Below are 13,285 nucleotides of genomic sequence, written 5' to 3' on the forward strand. Positions count from 1 at the left end.
GGATGTGCTGTTGGCATCAAACGCTTTATAACCAGCAAGAGTTTCGAAAATGAATCAAAGTTTTAGTTAAAACCATCTCGTGGTGAATTTTGATACTTTATTAAACGCCATCTAGGGGGTTGAATTTTGATATTTCATCTCGTACACACTGATAGCCTTTTTTTAAACACCAACAAGGGAAGTGTAGAGTGTTTCATTACCAGCAGTGACTTTACTCGATGAATGTGAATTTCTATTTCATAGAAAAATAGTGGCTCAACGAACACGATGGTTACCAGTCCAATATCCTTAATTATAGAAATTAATCGTCCTTGTGTAGGTTTCAATGTTGGAAAATCATTCCTTGAGTGTATTCAATTCAGTTTCGTATTAAATACTTGAATTTCTATTTCATAGAAAAATAGTGGCTCAACGAACACGATGGTTACCAGTCCAATATCCTTAATTATAGAAATTAATCGTCCTTGTGTAGGTTTCAATGTTGGAAAATCATTCCTTGAGTGTATTCAATTCAGTTTCGTATTAAATACTTGAATTTCTATTTCATAGAAAAATAGTGGCTCAACCGAACACGATGGTTACTCAGCCCAATATCCTTAATTATAGAAATTAATCGTCCTTGTGTAGGTTTCCCAATGTTGGAAAATCATTCCTTGAGTGTATTCAATTCAGTTTCGTATTAAATACTTGAATTTCTATTTCATAGAAAAATAGTGGCTCAACGAACACGTTATGGTTACCAGTCCAATATCCTTAATTATAGAAATTAATCGTCCTTGTGTAGGTTTCACAATGTTGGAAAATCATTCCTTGAGTGTATTCAATTCAGTTTCGTATTAAATACTTGAATTTATATTTCATAGAAAAATAGTGGCTCAACCAACACGATGGTTACCAGTCCAATATCCTTAATTATAGAAATTAATCGTCCTTGTGTAGGTTTCCAATGTTGGAAAATCATTCCTTGAGTGTATTCAATTCAGTTTCGTATTAAATACTTGAATTTATATTTCATAGAGAAAATAGTGGCTCAACGAACACGATGGTTACCAGTCCAATATCCTTAATTATAGAAATTAATCGTCCTTGTGTAGGTTTCAATGTTGGAAAATCATTCCTTGAGTGTATTCAATTCAGTTTCGTATTAAATACTTGAATTTATATTTCATAGAAAAATAGTGGCTCAACGAACACGATGGTTACCAGTCCAATATCCTTAATTATAGAAATTAATCGTCCTTGTGTAGGTTTCAATGTTGGAAAATCATTCCTTGAGTGTATTCAATTCAGTTTCGTATTAAATATTACTTGAATTTCTATTTCATAGAAAAAAAAGTAGTGGCTCAACCAACACGATGGTTACCAGTCCAATATCCTTAATTATAGAAATTAATCGTCCTTGTGTAGGTTTCAATGTTGGAAAATCATTCCTTGAGTGTATTCAATTCAGTTTCGTATTAAATACTTTGAATTTCTATTTCATAGAAAATAGTGGTGGCTCGAACGAACACGATGGTTACCAGTCCAATATCCTTAATTATAGAAATTAATCGTCCTTGTGTAGGTTTCAATGTTGGAAAATCATTCCTTGAGTGTATTCAATTCAGTTTCGTATTAAATACTTGAATTTCTATTTCATAGAAAAATAGTGGCTCAACGAACACGATGGTTACCAGTCCAATATCCTTAATTATAGAAATTAATCGTCCTTGTGTAGGTTTCAATGTTGGAAAATCATTCCTTGAGTGTATTCAATTCAGTTTCGTATTAAACCGTCAACGGCCATACCACGCAGAAAAACCTGGTCTCGTCAGCTCCCAGAAGTTAAGCTGCGTCGGGTCCCGTTAGAACCTAGAAGGGTGACCGCTTGGGAATACGGGATGCTGTTGGCATCAAACCTTTATAACCAGCAAGAGTTTCGAAATTGAATCAAAGTTTTAGTTTAAAACCATCTCGTGGTGAATTTTGATACTTTATTAAACGCCATCTAGGGGTTGAATTTTTGATATTTCATCTCGTACACACTGATAGCTATTTTTTAAACACCAACAAGGGAAGTGTAGAGTGGTTTCATTACCAGCAGTGCTTTAACGGATGAATGTGAATTTCTATTTCATAGAAAAATAGTGGCTCAACAGAACACGATGGTTACCAGTCCAATATCCTTAATTTAATTATAGAAATTAATCGTCCTTGTGTAGGTTTCAATGTTGGAAAATCATTCCTTGAGTGTATTCAATTCAGTTTCGTATTAAATACTTGAATTTCTATTTCATAGAAAAATAGTGGCTCAACGAACACGATGGTTACCAGTCCAATATCCTTAATTATAGAAATTAATCGTCCTTGTGTAGGTTTCAATGTTGGAAAATCATTCCTTGAGTGTATTCAATTCAGTTTCGTATTAAATACTTGAATTTCTATTTCATAGAAAAATAGTGGCTCAACGAACACGATGGTTACCAGTCCAATATCCTTAATTATAGAAATTAATCGTCCTTGTGTAGGTTTCAATGTTGGAAAATCATTCCTTGAGTGTATTCAATTCAGTTTCGTATTAAATACTTGAATTTCTATTTCATAGAAAAATAGTGGCTCAACGAACACGATGGTTACCAGTCCAATATCCTTAATTATAGAAATTAATCGTCCTTGTGTAGGTTTCCAATGTTGGAAAATCATTCCTTGAGTGTATTCAATTCAGTTTCGTATTAAATACTTGAATTTATATTTCATAGAAAAATAGTGGCTCAACGAACACGATGGTTACCAGTCCAATATCCTTAATTATAGAAATTAATCGTCCTTGTGTAGGTTTCAATGTTGGAAAATCATTCCTTGAGTGTATTCAATTCAGTTTCGTATTAAATACTTGAATTTCTATTTCATAGAAAAATAGTGGCTCAACGAACACGATGGTTACCAGTCCAATATCCTTAATTATAGAAATTAATCGTCCTTGTGTAGGTTTCAATGTTGGAAAATCATTCCTTGAGTGTATTCAATTCAGTTTCGTATTAAATACTTGAATTTATATTTCATAGAAAAATAGTGGCTCAACGAACACGATGGTTACCAGTCCAATATCCTTAATTATAGAAATTAATCGTCCTTGTGTAGGTTTCAATGTTGGAAAATCATTCCTTGAGTGTATTCAATTCAGTTTCGTATTAAATACTTGAATTTCTATTTCATAGAAAAATAGTGGCTCAACGAACACGATGGTTACCAGTCCAATATCCTTAATTATAGAAATTAATCGTCCTTGTGTAGGTTTCAATGTTGGAAAATCATTCCTTGAGCGTATTCAATTCAGTTTCGTATTAAATACTTGAATTTCTATTTCATAGAAAAATAGTGGCTCAACGAACACGATGGTTACCAGTCCAATATCCTTAATTATAGAAATTAATCGTCCTTGTGTAGGTTTCAATGTTGGAAAATCATTCCTTGAGTGTATTCAATTCAGTTTCGTATTAAACCGTCAACGGCCATACCACGCAGAAAAAACCTGGTCTCGTCAGCTCCCAGAAGTTAAGCTGCGTCGGGTCCCGTTAGTACCTAGAAGGGTGACCGCTTGGGAATACGGGATGCTGTTGGCATCAAACGTTTTATAACCAGCAAGAGTTTCGAAAATGAATCAAAGTTTTAGTTAAAACCATCTCGTGGTGAATTTTGATACTTTATTAAACGCCATCTAGGGTTGAATTTTGATAATTCATCTCGTACACACTGATAGCTATTTTTTAAACACCAACAAGGGAAGTGTAGAGTGTTTCATTACCATGCAGTGACTATTACCGATGAATGTGAATTTCTATTTCATAGAAAAATAGTGGCTCAACGAACACGATGGTTACCAGTCCAATATCCTTAATTATAGAAATTAATCGTCCTTGTGTAGGTTTCAATGTTGGAAAATCATTCCTTGAGTGTATTCAATTCAGTTTCGTATTAAATACTTGAATTTCTATTTCATAGAAAATATAGTGGCTCAACGAACACGATGGTTACCAGTCCAATATCCTTTAATTATAGAAATTAATCGTCCTTGTGTAGGTTTAAATGTTGGAAAATCATTCCTTGAGTGTATTCAATTCAGTTTCGTATTAAATTTTGAATTTCTATTTCATAAAAAAAATAGTGGCTCAACGAACACGATGGTTACCAGTCCAATATCCTTAATTATAGAAATTAATCGTCCTTGTGTAGGTTTCAATGTTGGAAAATCATTCCTTGAGTGTATTCAATTCAGTTTCGTATTAAATACTTTGAATTTCTATTTCATAGAAAAATAGTGGCTCAACGAACACGATGGTTACCAGTCCAATATCCTTAATTATAGAAATTAATCGTCCTTGTGTAGGTTTCAATGTTGGAAAATCATTCCTTGAGTGTATTCAATTCAGTTTCGTATTAAACCGTCAACGGCCATACCACGCAGCAGAAAAAAACCTTGGTCTCGTCAGCTCCCAGAAGTTAAGTCCGCGTCGGGTCCCGTTAGTACCTAGAAGGGTGACCGCTTGGGAATACGGGATGCTGTTGGCATCAAACCTTTTATAACCAGCAAGAGTTTCGAAAATGAATCAAAGTTTTAGTTAAAACCATCTCGTGGTGAATTTTGATACTTTATTAAACGCCATCTAGGGTTGAATTTTGATAATTCATCTCGTACACACTGATAGCTATTTTTTAAACACCAACAAGGGAAGTGTAGAGTGTTTCATTACCAGCAGTGACTTTACTGATGAATGTGAATTTCTATTTCATAGAAAAATAGTGGCTCAACGAACACGATGGTTACCAGTCCAATATCCTTAATTATAGAAATTAATCGTCCTTGTGTAGGTTTCAATGTTGGAAAATCATTCCTTGAGTGTATTCAATTCAGTTTCGTATTAAATACTTGATTTCTATTTCATAGAAAATATAGTTCAAAACACGTGTCCAATATCCTTATTATAGAAATTAATCGTCCTTGTGTAGGTTTCAATGTTGGAAAATCATTCCTTGAGTGTATTCAATTCAGTTTCGTATTTTAAATATTTGAATTTCTATTTCATAGAAAAATAGTGGCTCAACGAACACGATGGTTACCAGTCCAATATCCTTAATTATAGAAATTAATCGTCCTTGTGTAGGTTTCAATGTTGGAAAATCATTCCTTGAGTGTATTCAATTCAGTTTCGTATTAAATACTTTGAATTTCTATTTCATAGAAAAATAGTGGCTCAACGAACACGATGGTTACCAGTCCAATATCCTTAATTATAGAAATTAATCGTCCTTGTGTAGGTTTCAATGTTGGAAAATCATTCCTTGAGTGTATTCAATTCAGTTTCGTATTAAATACTTGAATTTCTATTTCATAGAGAAAATAGTGGCTCAACGAACACGATGGTTACCAGTCCAATATCCTTAATTATAGAAATTAATCGTCCTTGTGTAGGTTTCAATGTTGGAAAATCATTCCTTGAGTGTATTCAATTCAGTTTCGTATTAAATATCTTTGAATTTCTATTTCATAGAAAATAGAGTGGCTCAACGAACACGATGGTTACCAGTCCAATATCCTTAATTATAGAAATTAATCGTCCTTGTGTAGGTTTCAATGTTGGATAAATCATTCCTTGAGTGTATTCAATTCAGTTTCGTATTAAATACTTGAATTTCTATTTCATAGAAAAATAGTGGCTCAACGAACACGATGGTTATCCAGTCCAATATCCTTAATTATAGAAATTAATCGTCCTTGTGGAGGTTTCAATGTTGGAAAATCATTCCTTGAGTGTATTCAATTCAGTTTCGTATTAAATACTTGAATTTCTATTTCATAGAAAAATAGTGGCTCAACGAACACGATGGTTACCAGTCCAATATCCTTAATTATAGAAATTAATCGTCCTTGTGTAGGTTTCAATGTTGGAAAATCATTCCTTGAGTGTATTCAATTCAGTTTCGTATTATTAATACTGTCAATTTCATATCGCATGAAAAATAGTTCAACGAAATTATTCACTAGCCCAATCTTAATTATAGAAGTTAAGTCGGGTCCTTGTGTAGGTACCTTCAAGGGTGACCGCTTGGAAAATCATTCGGATGCTGTTGGCATTCAAAACGTTTTATAAACCAGCAAGAGTTTCGAAAATGAATCAAAGTTTTAGTTAAAACCATCTCGTGGTGAATTTTGATACTTTATTAAACGCCATCTAGGGGTGAATTTTGATAATTCATCTCGTACACACTGATAGCTATTTTTTAAACACCAACAAGGGAAGTGTAGAGTGTTTCATTACCAGCAGTGACTTTACCGATGAATGTGAATTTCTATTTCATAGAAAAATAGTGGCTCAACGAACACGATGGTTACCAGTCCAATATCCTTAATTATAGAAATTAATCGTCCTTGTGTAGGTTTCAATGTTGGAAAATCATTCCTTGAGTGTATTCAATTCAGTTTCGTATTAAATACTTGAATTTCTATTTCATAGAAAAATAGTGGCTCAACGAACACGATGGTTACCAGTCCAATATCCTTAATTATAGAAATTAATCGTCCTTGTGTAGGTTTCAATGTTGGAAAATCATTCCTTGAGTGTATTCAATTCAGTTTCGTATTAAATACTTGAATTTCTATTTCATAGAAAAATAGTGGCTCAACGAACACGATGGTTACCAGTCCAATATCCTTAATTATAGAAATTAATCGTCCTTGTGTAGGTTTCAATGTTGGAAAATCATTCCTTGAGTGTATTCAATTCAGTTTCGTATTAAATACTTGAATTTATATTTCATAGAAAAATAGTGGCTCAACCAACACGATGGTTACCATCCAACATCCTTAATTATAGAAATTAATCGTCCTTGTGTAGGTTTCAATGTTGGAAAATCATTCCTTGAGTGTTTTCAGTTTTTGTATTAAATACTTGGATTATTTCTATTTCATAGAAAAATAGTGGCTCAACGAACACGATGGTTACCAGTCCAATATCCTTAATTATAGAAATTAATCGTCCTTGTGTAGGTTTCAATGTTGGAAAATCATTCCTTGAGTGTATTCAATTGTTTCGTATTAAATACTTGAATTTCGTATTTCATAGAAAAATAGTGGCTCAACGAACACGATGGTTACCAGTCCAATATCCTTAATTATAGAAATTAATCGTCCTTGTGAATTTAGTATTTCATAGAAAAATAGTGGCTCAACCAATGTCACGGATGGTTGCCAGTCAAACCCTTTATAACCAGGGTTTCCAAAGTTTTAGTTAAAACCATCCGTGGTTAATTTTGATACTTTATTAAACGCCTCTAGAATTTTAATTCATCTCGTACACACTGTATTTTTAAAGTGTAGGTTTCAATGTTGGAAAATCATTCTCTTGAGTTTGTATTCAATTCAGTTTCGTATTAATATACTTGAATTTCTATTTCATAGAAAAATAGTGGCTCAACGAACACGATGGTTACCAGTCCAATATCCTTAATTATAGAAATTAATCGTCCTTGTGTAGGTTTCAATGTTGGAAAATCATTCCTTGAGTGTATTCAATTAGTTTTTTAAATCCTTGAATTTTATAGAAAAATAGGGTTAATCAACACGATGGTTACCAGTCAATATCCTTAATTATAGAAATTAATCGTCTTTGTAGGTTTCAATGTTGGAAAATCAGTTCCGTGGTGTATTATTATCATTAAATACTTTGAATTTCTATTTCATAGAAAAAATAGTGGCTCAACGAACACGATGGTTACCAGTCCAATATCCTTAATTATAGAAATTAATTCTTGTGTAGGTTTCAATGTTGGAAAATCATTCCTTGAGTGTATTTTCGTATTAAATACTTGAATTTCTATTTCAGAAAAATGGTGGCTTAACCAACACGATGGTTACCAGTCCAATATCCTTAATTATAGAAATTAATCGTCCTTGTGTAGGTTTCAATGTTGGAAAATCATTCCTTGAGTGTATTCAATTTCAGTTTCGTATTAAATACTTTGAAATTTCTATTTCATAGAAAAATAGTGGCTCAACGAACACGATGGTTACCAGTCCAATATCCTTAATTATAGAAATTAATCGTCCTTGTGTAGGTTTCAATGTTGGAAAATCATTCCTTGAGTGTATTCAATTCAGTTTCGTATTAAATACTTGAATTTCTATTTCATAGAAAAATAGTGGCTCAACGAACACGATGGTTACCAGTCCAATATCCTTAATTATAGAAATTAATCGTCCTTGTGTAGGTTTCAATGTTGGAAAATCATTCCTTGAGTGTATTCAATTCAGTTTCGTATTAAATACTTTTGAATTTCTATTTCATAGAAAAATAGTGGCTCAACGAACACGATGGTTACCAGTCCAATATCCTTAATTATAGAAATTAATCGTCCTTGTGTAGGTTTCAATGTTGGAAAATCATTCCTTGAGTGTATTCAATTCAGTTTCGTATTAAAACGTCAACGGCCATACCACGCAGATAAAACCTGGTCTCGTCAGCTCCCAGAAGTTAAGCTGCGTCGGGTCCCGTTAGTACCTAGAAGGGTGACCGCTTGGGAATACGGGATGCTGTTGGCATCAAACGCTTTATAACCAGCAAGAGTTTCGAAAATGAATCAAAGTTTTAGTTAAAACCATCTCGTGGTGAATTTTGATACTTTATTAAACGCCATCTAGGGGTTGAATTTTGATAATTCATCTCGTACACACTGATAGCTATTTTTTAAACACCAACAAGGGAAGTGTAGAGTGTTTCATTACCAGCAGTGACTTTACCGATGAATGTGAATTTCTATTTCATAGAAAAATAGTGGCTCAACGAACACGATGGTTACCAGTCCAATATCCTTAATTATAGAAATTAATCGTCCTTGTGTAGGTTTCAATGTTGGAAAATCATTCCTTGAGTGTATTCAATTCAGTTTCGTATTAAATACTTGAATTTCTATTTCATAGAAAAATAGTGGCTCAACGAACACGATGGTTACCAGTCCAATATCCTTAATTATAGAAATTAATCGTCCTTGTGTAGGTTTCAATGTTGGAAAATCATTCCTTGAGTGTATTCAATTCAGTTTCGTATTAAATACTTGAATTTTATATTTCATAGAAAAATAGTGGCTCAACGAACACGATGGTTACCAGTCCAATATCCTTAATTATAGAAATTAATCGTCCTTGTGTAGGTTTCAATGTTGGAAAATCATTCCTTGAGTGTATTCAATTCAGTTTCGTATTAAATACTTGAATTTCTATTTCATAGAAAAATAGTGGCTCAACGAACACGATGGTTACCAGTCCAATATCCTTAATTATAGAAATTAATCGTCCTTGTGTAGGTTTCAATGTTGGAAAATCATTCCTTGAGTGTATTCAATTCAGTTTCGTATTAAATACTTGAATTTCTATTTCATAGAAAAATAGTGGCTCAACGAACACGATGGTTACCAGTCCAATATCCTTAATTATAGAAATTAATCGTCCTTGTGTAGGTTTCAATGTTGGAAAATCATTCCTTGAGTGTATTCAATTCAGTTTCGTATTAAACCGTCAACGGCCATACTACGTCCAGATAAAACCTGAGTCCCTTCAGCTCCCGTGAAGTTAAGCTGCGTCGGGCGCATTGGGAATACGGGATGCTGTTGGCATCAAACCTTTTATAACCAGAAAGAGTTTCGAAAATGAATCAAAGTTTTAGTTATAAACCATCTCGTGGTGAATTTTGATACTTTATTAAACGCCATCTAGGGGTGAATTTTGATATTTCATCTCGTACACACTGAATAGCTATTTTTAAACACCAACAAGGGAAGTGTAGAGTGTTTCATTACCAGCAGTGACTTTACCGATGAATGTGAATTTCTATTTCATAGAAAAATAGTGGCTCAACGAACACGATGGTTACCAGTCCAATATCCTTAATTATAGAAATTAATCGTCCTTGTGTAGGTTTCAATGTTGGAAAATCATTCCTTGAGTGTATTCAATTCAGTTTCGTATTAAATCTTGAATTTCTATTTCATAGAAAAATAGTGGCTCAACGAACACGATGGTTACCAGTCCAATATCCTTAATTATAGAAATTAATCGTCCTTGTGTAGGTTTCAATGTTGGAAAATCATTCCTTGAGTGAGGTATTCAATTCAGTTTCGTATTAAATACTTGAATTTCTATTTCATAGAAAAATAGTGGCTCAACGAACACGATGGTTACCAGTCCAATATCCTTAATTATAGAAATTAATCGTCCTTGTGTAGGTTTCAATGTTGGAAAATCATTCCTTGAGTGTATTCAATTCAGTTTCGTATTAAATACTTGAATTTCTATTTCATAGAAAAATAGTGGCTCAACGAACACGATGGTTACCAGTCCAATATCCTTAATTATAGAAATTAATCGTCCTTGTGTAGGTTTCAATGTTGGAAAATCATTCCTTGAGTGTATTCAATTCAGTTTCGTATTAAATACTTGAATTTCTATTTCATAGAAAAATAGTGGCTCAACGAACACGATGGTTACCAGTCCAATATCCTTAATTATAGAAATTAATCGTCCTTGTGTAGGTTTCCAATGTTGGAAAATCATTCCTTGAGTGTATTCAATTCAGTTTCGTATTAAATACTTGAATTTCTATTTCATAGAAAAATAGTGGCTCAACGAACACGATGGTTACCAGTCCAATATCCTTAATTATAGAAATTAATCGTCCTTGTGTAGGTTTCATGTTGGCCAATATCCTTAATTATATTATAATTAATGAAATTAATTAAGTTTATTCGTCCTTGTGTAGGTTTAATTTGAACATTAAATAGTTAAAAAATCATTCCTTGAGTGTATTCAATTTTTAAACACCCAAGGGTTTCATTGTGATTTACGATGATATTTGAATTTCTATTTCATAGAAAAATAGTGGCTCAACGAACACGATGGTTACCAGTCCAATATCCTTAATTATAGAAATTAATCGTCCTTGTGTAGGTTTCAATGTTGGAAAATCATTCCTTGAGCGTATTCAATTCAGTTTCGTATTAAATACTTGAATTTCTATTTCATAGAAAAATAGTGGCTCAACGAACACGATGGTTACCAGTCCAATATCCTTAATTATAGAAATTAATCGTCCTTGTGTAGGTTTCAATGTTGGAAAATCATTCCTTGAGTGTATTCAATTCAGTTTCGTATTAAACCGTCAACGGCCATACCACGCAGAAAAATAAAACCTGGTCTCGTCAGCTCCCAGAAGTTAAGCTGCGTCGGGTCCCGTTAGTACCTAGAAGGGTGACCGCTTGGGAATACGGGATGCTGTTGGCATCAAACGCTTTATAACCAGCAAGAGTTTCGAAAATGAATCAAAGTTTTAGTTAAAACCATCTCGTGGTGAATTTTGATACTTTATTAAACGCCATCTAGGTGGTGAATTTTGATAATTCATCTCGTACACACTGATAGCTATTTTTTAAACACCAACAAGGGAAGTGTAGAGTGTTTCATTACCAGCAGTGACTTTACTGATGAATGTGATTTATAGTGGCTCAACGAACACGATGGTTAAGTCCAATATCCTTAATTATAGAAATTAATGTCCTGTGTATTTATTAAATTTTTAATAAATTTAAAAAAAAAAAATTAAAAAAAAAAAAGAACACGATGGTTACCGTCAATATCCTTAATTATAGAAATTAATCGTCCTTGTGTAGGTTTCAATGTTGGAAAATCATTCCTTGAGTGTATTCAATTCAGTTTCGTATTAAATACTTGAAAATTTCTTTCATGATAATAGTGGGCTCAACGAACACGATGTTTGTTACCAGTCCAATATCCTTAATTATAGAAATTAATCGTCCTTGTGTAGGTTTCAATGTTGGAAAATCATTCCTTGAGTGTATTCAATTCAGTTTCGTATTAAATACTTGAATTTCTATTTCATAGAAAAATAGTGGCTCAACGAACACGATGGTTACCAGTCCAATATCCTTAATTATAGAAATTAATCGTCCTTGTGTAGGTTTCAATGTTGGAAAATCATTCCTTGAGTGTATTCAATTCAGTTTCGTATTAAATACTTGAATTTCTATTTTCATAGAAAAATAGTGGCTCAACGAACACGATGGTTACCAGTCCAATATCCTTAATTATAGAAATTAATCGTCCTTGTGTAGGTTTCAATGTTGGAAAATCATTCCTTGAGTGTATTCAATTCAGTTTCGTATTAAATTTTTTTTATTTCTTGATTTTTTAATAGAAAAGTAGTGGCTCAACGAACACGATGGTTACCAGTCCAATATCCTTAATTATAGAAATTAATCGTCCTTGTGTAGGTTTCAATGTTGGAAAATCATTCCTTGAGTGTATTCAATTCAGTTTCGTATTAAAACGGTCAACGGCCATACCACGCAGATAAAAACCTGGTCTCGTCAGCTCCCAGAAGTTAAGCTGCGTCGGGTCCCGTTAGTACCTAGAAGGGTGACCGCTTGGGAATACGGGATGCTGTTGGCATCAAACGTTTTATAACCAGCAAGAGTTTCGAAAATGAATCAAAGTTTTAGTTAAAACCATCTCGTGGTGAATTTTGATACTTTATTAAACGCCATCTAGGGTTGAATTTTGATAATTCATCTCGTACACACTGATAGCTATTTTTTAAACACCAACAAGGGAAGTGTAGAGTGTTTCATTACCAGCAGTGACTTTACCGATGAATGTGAATTTCTGAAATATTAATGAAATGTTTTATTTATTATAGAAATTATTTTGTTTTTTTTGAAATTTTGGTATTCAATTAGTTTCTATTAAATTTTGAATTTCTATTTCATAGAAAAATAGTGGCTCAACGAACACGATGGTTACCAGTCCAATATCCTTAATTATAGAAATTAATCGTCCTTGTGTAGGTTTCAATGTTGGAAAATCATTCCTTGAGTGTATTCAATTCAGTTTCGTATTAAATACTTGAATTTCTATTTCATAGAAAAAATAGTGGCTCAACGAACACGATGGTTACCAGTCCAATATCCTTAATTATAGAAATTAATCGTCCTTGTGTAGGTTTCAATGTTGGAAAATCATTCCTTGAGTGTATTCAATTCAGTTTCGTATTAAACGTCACATTAAATACTTGCCCTAGAATTTCTATTTCATAGATGTGTTGGAAAATAGTGGCTTTTAGTTAAACGAATTTTGTTTTTAGGTTTTTTGAGCAACGAACACGATGGTTACCAGTCCAATATCCTTAATTATAGAAATTAATCGTCCTTGTGTAGGTTTCAATGTTGGAAAATCATTCCTTGA

General features: G+C 33.0%; 1 non-coding gene and 5 pseudogenes across 1 annotated transcript; all 6 read left to right on the forward strand.

Annotated features, from left to right (window-relative positions):
- The first annotated feature begins 1,774 nt into the window (after positions 1-1,774).
- LOC123468961 lies at positions 1,775-1,892 on the forward strand (annotated as a pseudogene).
- Positions 1,893-3,483: 1,591 nt separating this feature from the next.
- LOC123468926 lies at positions 3,484-3,602 on the forward strand. Its single transcript, XR_006642414.1, has one exon. It is a non-coding gene; the product is annotated as a 5S ribosomal RNA (ribosomal RNA).
- Positions 3,603-4,423: 821 nt separating this feature from the next.
- LOC123468962 lies at positions 4,424-4,548 on the forward strand (annotated as a pseudogene).
- A 3,908-nt stretch (positions 4,549-8,456) lies between these two features.
- LOC123468965 lies at positions 8,457-8,575 on the forward strand (annotated as a pseudogene).
- A 2,610-nt stretch (positions 8,576-11,185) lies between these two features.
- Positions 11,186-11,308, forward strand: LOC123468929 (annotated as a pseudogene).
- Positions 11,309-12,373: 1,065 nt separating this feature from the next.
- On the forward strand, positions 12,374-12,493 carry LOC123468928 (annotated as a pseudogene).
- The last annotated feature ends 792 nt before the right edge of the window (positions 12,494-13,285 follow it).

Source organism: Daphnia magna, unplaced genomic scaffold, assembly GCF_020631705.1.
Source record: "Daphnia magna isolate NIES unplaced genomic scaffold, ASM2063170v1.1 Dm_contigs461, whole genome shotgun sequence".
NCBI lineage: Eukaryota > Metazoa > Arthropoda > Branchiopoda > Diplostraca > Daphniidae > Daphnia > Daphnia magna.